Source organism: Aythya ferina, assembly GCF_964211825.1.
Source record: "Aythya ferina genome assembly, chromosome: Z".
NCBI classification, from domain to species: domain Eukaryota; kingdom Metazoa; phylum Chordata; class Aves; order Anseriformes; family Anatidae; genus Aythya; species Aythya ferina.
This window is the reverse complement of record NC_140299.1, coordinates 14,071,483-14,077,831: the sequence shown is the minus strand read 5'-3', so window position 1 is coordinate 14,077,831 and position 6,349 is coordinate 14,071,483. Positions and strand designations below refer to the sequence as shown.

The 6,349-nt window shown below is 38.7% G+C and overlaps 1 long non-coding RNA gene across 1 annotated transcript; it reads right to left on the bottom strand.

The window, feature by feature from the left end:
* Positions 1-376: 376 nt before the first annotated feature.
* On the bottom strand, positions 377-4,962 carry LOC311426680. Its single transcript, XR_014686967.1, has 4 exons — positions 4,832-4,962; positions 4,529-4,743; positions 3,052-3,514; positions 377-1,234 (listed from the first exon to the last, which is right to left on the bottom strand). It is a non-coding gene; the product is annotated as an uncharacterized lncRNA (long non-coding RNA).
* Between the last annotated feature and the right edge of the window lie 1,387 nt (positions 4,963-6,349).

Below are 6,349 nucleotides of genomic sequence, written 5' to 3'. Positions count from 1 at the left end.
CTTAACTAGCATTAATATGGAGTTGAAAATGCTCATAAAATATAGTTAGTTGCCCATGGTAGATGGAGGTTGGAACCACTGATTCAGGAAGTCTCTTCTTTTTATGTGTGGTGTTTCCAGAGCCTTCATTTTCATTCTAGTTTTGCAGTTCAGCTCCAAAAAAGGCCTTGGAAGGAATAATTCCAGTTACAGAGAATGAATCTGAACTACAGTGAGCATATAAATCCTTGCTTCTGTTTATTAACTTCCAAGCACCATTGATTTTTCTAATGTATTTGATTTTCTCTCTGCTGAAATTGTTTTTCAATAAGGTGATGCAGTGTCTCTTCCTGTGTTCAGTTTCCAGACAAACCAAGTTTCATCACTTACATAAAGTAATGGGCCTTTAATCACCTGACTTGATCCTTCTTATTTGGAACATCATGCATTATGCTCATACAAAATAGAAATGAGATGTATTAAAATTACAAGTCACCATGAACCTATCTGCAATTTTCTTATCCATGCTAGCAATAAGATTCTTATACATTGTGATCAGAAAGGAACAAAAGTAATCGCAGACTATACAAGTTCCATTGTTAAAGAATATTTTAAAGGAGAGTGACTTAATAGTGGCTGTAACACTAACAAGATTGGTTTATATAAAAGAAAGTATGAAAATCTTATTACAAAGATCTGTTATGCAACCTTGATACTCAAAAGGAATATGTGCATTTCTTTTTCTTTAAGTGTTTGAATAAATGTATAGAGATTTGAACACTAATTCGTTCTTCTTTTGTATACATTATTTCACTGCAATACTGTGGACTGAAATTAAGTATTCTATCTGCAGCTGAAAATGTACTTACAAGTTTATTCTTGTAATTGGATGACTATTTGTTGGAAAAAGGTTTTATTTGTTAGGAGATTTAAAGAATATGTACCCATTTATTTCTTAAATAAGACAAATTTACTAGAGGAAGAGATAGTTTTCAGTATTTATAACCCTTTTCTTTCACTGGAGAGAAGTAAATACTAATTTCTGCAAAATACACTTTATCTCCTATAAGTGCAGAGGGAAAAATTTAAATAGTATCTTATTATTTTGATTCATGAATCAAGAAAGGTAACTAATTTTTTGTGTGCTATTCCTTCCCCTTCATCTTCTGTAAGTTCTTCTGTTCTGCAAGTGCAGTGTTCAGGAGTGTTTGGGTAGCATCTTTTCTAAATATTTTGTGGCACGTTCATGCATATCCTGGGCAAAAAAATGAATAAATATATTGAAAAAATAATAATAGATTAGGTCTTATTCTTCTAGGCTTTTGAGTCTATAAAATATTCCTGCCTCCTCCAATAGAAACACAATTCAGAGTAGTTGCTGTTTCATTTCTTTCAGGAATTCAAAGCAGAAACAATAGAAGTCCCAGAAGAGGATGTTTCTACTGAGACTTTCCTTTTTCTCACTACCCTCCTCTTCCCCACCAGCTTGACATGTCCTGTCACACAAGCATTCAAACAGATTAGCACTTCAGTTTTCTCAGCTTCTTCTGGAGATGTATCTGTCTCAAAGCTTGCTTGGTTGTTAGCAGAGCAGCGAGAGCTCTGGCTTGCAGTAGCACACTGACAGCAGGTATGGATTGACAGCCCTGTATGAAAGTGTAAAGAGCCAACCGGTGATTAATTTTCATGTCTGCTGCTTGCAGTTGCTCCTTTTGCAGTTCCGTGGCAGTACCGATAGATGATGCCCACGGATAACCCAGATGTTAGCAATGCCTGGCGTGGAGTCCTGCTTCTTGGCTACATGCCCTAAGTGCATTGACTGCACTGCGATTTACAGTCCCTAAGTTTCTTACAGACAGGTCAAACAGACACAGCAACACTAGCCTGAAGAGCTTTAATTCTACATTTGCAATAGGCTTCACTAATTCTAAATATTCATAATGGAAATATTCTGTTGTAAGGAAGTTACCTACACAGAACTAGATGAATAGAGACTTGCTCATACTTCCTGTACCCCCTCCAGTTTCTGCATCCCCTCTTCCAAATTACCTAAGTGCTGAATCTTTTAAAATCTGGTCCCAAGTTACATCCAGAAACTAGCTCTAGTTTCAAAGTACTAAAAATGTACCTCTCAGAAACAAAACTTCACAGGGCTCTCGCATGAAGCCCAAGAGTCATGTACAACCTCCCCGTTACAACCTTTTTTTCTGAATCTGCTGATAATCACTACAGCATAACCAGGTGGAAACATGTGTCTTAGAGGCCCTGCTAGATACTTTCTGAACGTAGGCATTTGTGTTTATTGTGTTGCAGTTCTGTGAAAAGCAACAAAACCATACTTTCAACCTTTTGGTTAGTCCATCCAGGATAGCAGATACTTTTTTTCTCCTCCTTTCTCTGCACAGGCTATAGTTTCTCATTCTCTGATTCTTAAGCTTTCTGCAGCTTGTTACAGACATCTCCAAAATAATTCCTCCTACTCCACGTAAATAATGCAGATGATCTGGAAGAAGTTCTTTTTGCTCACTCTGCCTAAAACAGTAGTTTGGCTAGACTGTCTATTCCATATTTCCACTAGAAAACTATGAGATGGTATGTGACATAACCCATACTACACAACTGTTGATTCAATCTGTGGTAAGAATTTCAGGGTTCATAGAAGCTGTAAACCTAAACCATACTGCATCAAAGAATTTGTTCTTGGCTACTACTGTACGTGGCTTAAACAATGCCACTGTCTTGTCCATTCCCACTGAATTCACTGAAACTAAGCTGAGCTTCCAAATTTCCAACACTTTTACTCACAAGGGAAAGGAGTGGATCAAACATTTTTGCTAATCATGCCACCACACTACCTTTCTACAGGAGTGCCCATTGTGAGGCACCCCAGCACAGGCAGGACACCAGCAGGCAGGTGACGCATATCATTATACAGAAGTACTCATTCCAGAGAGGAGACGTTTATCTGGATGAAAGCTTGAGTATACTTTTGATCTGAAGAGGCCAAATCCAGTTCAAGAACCACCACAAAGCACTGACATGTATGAAGGCTTCATTGTATTATTGACTTACCTCTTCACACATTCTCTAGTGGCTGCTAATGGCCATTAGTGCACACTGGTAGATACACAGTATCCTTATGAAGTGTCCATCTTCTGTTGTCAGAGAAAACAGCTTTACATGTGCTCCTTATTCAGAAAGTAACTGGTTACCCTTAGATTCGGCTTTTCACATTATGAGAACAGCGTCCATTTCCATGAACTACGGTGGTGTACAGGAGAAATTGTCAGTCAGATTCACCACCAGACTCAGGGCAAGGATGGAGGACATAACATATTGGCACACAGCAGAGTAAAAACAGTCTATCTTTGTACAAGTGCATAAGTCAATTGTGTCATCTTCACTTTTTTTTTTTACAGACTCATTGAAGGACTTTATATGGGCTGCGAGTGTTCAGCAAAAATAACAGTAATATTAATAAAATGCTAATGTTTGCCTGCACATCAGAAACAACATCGTATGTTGGTTTATTCACCTACACAGGATAAATAAAATAAAATCTGTTATTTTCTCATCTTCCAGTCTCTTTGTTGAATTTTATTAAAGTTCAAACATGAAATGTCAACAAGCTATCTACATAATTTAAAGAAATTCAACTGCTCTAATTAGCAGCAGTTTACCTTCAGAAAAGCATAATCTGTTTATTTCTCAGATACCAACAGTGCTGACTTAAAATCTTAGTATCCTTGGAAAATGAGACTCTCAGTCTGCATATCTATTTTATATATACATATATATATCATGTCCTTGAATTGTGTCATCTGAGGAAGCAGCAAGCTTAGTAGAGCCTTTGCATTTTTACAATGGGACAGGGGTAAATATCCCTATCTGTTGCATGTGAAATCTATAAATTTTTCATTCCATGGGTGCCATACCTGTAAAAGTGTTAGGGCCTGAAAGGTAAGTACTCTTCATAACAGCTCTTGTAATTGCTTAATATTCTGTATTGAGAGATTTACTGGATCTAACTTCTACTGCAACAGCCTTCAAAGACCTGAGCACTCCCTCATTCCACTCTCACAGGCAGTTTGAGGGCTACAGAAGGGAGGGAGTAAGTAGAGAGGTAGTTTAACAGCCTCCCCCAGCTAGCAGCTGGGAAAGAGCATTGTAAGGTATCTATGTCCTTCAAACACTCCTGTTAGGACTGATAGACACAGCAAGCATGACTTCCCACCTGCTGCTTCAAACAGAGCTAGAGGAAAGATAAGCAAAGTGCAGGGTCACTGCATGGTGCTTGACCATCTAAAGGAATCACATAAAGAAGTGCAGAAGTTAACATGGGCATGGAGGCCACAGCTGCACCATGCAGGGTAAATTGTCAGGTACAGAACTGTTCAACTATCACTTGTTATAACATCTCTAGTCCCATGGGTTATTCCCCATAGATGTGCCTGTGTTCCACACTGCAAAAGGAAAGGTGTAATTACCAGTAAGAGGTGATGCCTAAACTCTCAGTCTGGGCACAAATATCCAGACAAAGCAGACTTACCTGTTAGTTAGCAACACAGACACAGAGCTGAACCGGCACATTTGATGACAAGAGCCTGCAGCTGAGAATTCCCCGATTCAGTGAAGTGGTTTGAAGTGTTTACTAAATATGCAGAGGAGGCAGCTGGAGCTTGTAGTCAGGAGAGCAATCTGTGTGCACCAACAGATGCTTGCCTTTAAAGGTCACCTGCAAGTAAAGAAGCTCAGCAAGCCACACTGTTGAAAATAAAACAAAAAAAAGGAAAGCAACTATTGTAATTTCAGCACAGATTTCTAGTGAAACAGTCTAATACTTTGAACTTACAACAAGATCACTTATGTTTTGAAATTCTCAGTATAACCCTTGTCCTGCAGATGTCTCAGTCTAGGTAGATGTTGTTGTACTATGGAGATCTTGGTAAAGGCCCCAGGTAGCTCCTCTACCCACATAGGATGTAGGAGCCTGATTTCAATTTGCACATAACTATGCAATGCTTACTAAGCATTTGTGTTTATTGGTGTTTAACGTGTTTATTATGTTAATTGTGTTTATCTGTGAAATATGACTCCTTTCCAAGCAATGTTTGTTATTTTCAATTAGATCTTGTTAAATATGATCTTATCAGTTAAACAGCTTAATTAGGAACTGATGAACTAACAGTTGGATTAGTTACACCTGAACAAAACATTGTATATTAATCAACCATGAGCTGCTTTGTTGTTTTAGCAACAGAGTTAACAGGATGAAGGTCGGCTTATAAAGAAACCCTTTTTTTGAAGCCTAGGTTCCTTTAAAATTAAAGCAAATCCACTGTTCTGTAAGAAATTGAAGGTTCTTGCAAGCGAATCACAAAAACAACACAAGATATTTTCCACTGCATTTAACTTAAGCAGGTGACCTGATTGTAGAAGGAGATCAAATTACTAAGGCAGAACTTTCCTTGATGAACTCATGTAGACTATGCCTTGTATTAGCTTTGCTCTTTAAGTGCCTTTCAATATCTCCCAATTACAATTTTCTCCATTACTTTTTGAGGAACTGGAATAAGACTAACAGGTCTGTAGTTTTCTGGGTCTTCTCTTGTGTCCCTTTTGTAAATTGGTATAAAGTTGGCTAGTTTTCAGTTGGCAGGGACCTCCCCAGTCTTCCATGATCTTTGGAAAATTGTTGAGAGGAGTCCAGCTATAATGCCCACTAATTCCCTCAGCACCCTGGGATGAAACCCATTTGGCCCCATGGACTTCTGAATGCTGAGCTGATACAACTGTTCTCTTACAATTCTGGCAACCACAGACAGAAAGTCACTCCTCACCCTGTCATGGTCCCCCAACTCTGGGGTATGCTATTAAGAGGAACACTTCAGATATCTGAGGAAAGAGTTGCTCTTCAGAAGAACTTTGCCAGGTAGGAGAGATCAGCTGACAGAAAACTCATGAAGTTCAACAAAGGCAAACACAATGTCCCGCATCTAGGATGCAATACCCCTCACAATAGTATAGGCTGGGGACTAACTGGGCAGAAAACAATTTCTCTCAGCAGGACTTGGGAGTAGTAGTAGACAAAGAGTTGAATGTGGTAAGTGGTGTGCCCTTGCAGTAAAGAAGGTTTATTCTGTACTGGGCTGTATGAGCAAGTGCACAGATAGTAGGCTGAGAAAGTGCTTATTTTCCTCATTCAGACTACTTCTGCAGTACTGAGGAGTCTAAAACTATAGTCATTACAAGAAAGAAATTGAGAAGATATGTTTGCCCACCCTTGAAAAAGTTTAGTCTGGCTTTTTGTGCTGTCTACAGCTCCCTGATGAGAAGGTGTAGAGACAATGGAGTTTGACTCTTCTGAGAG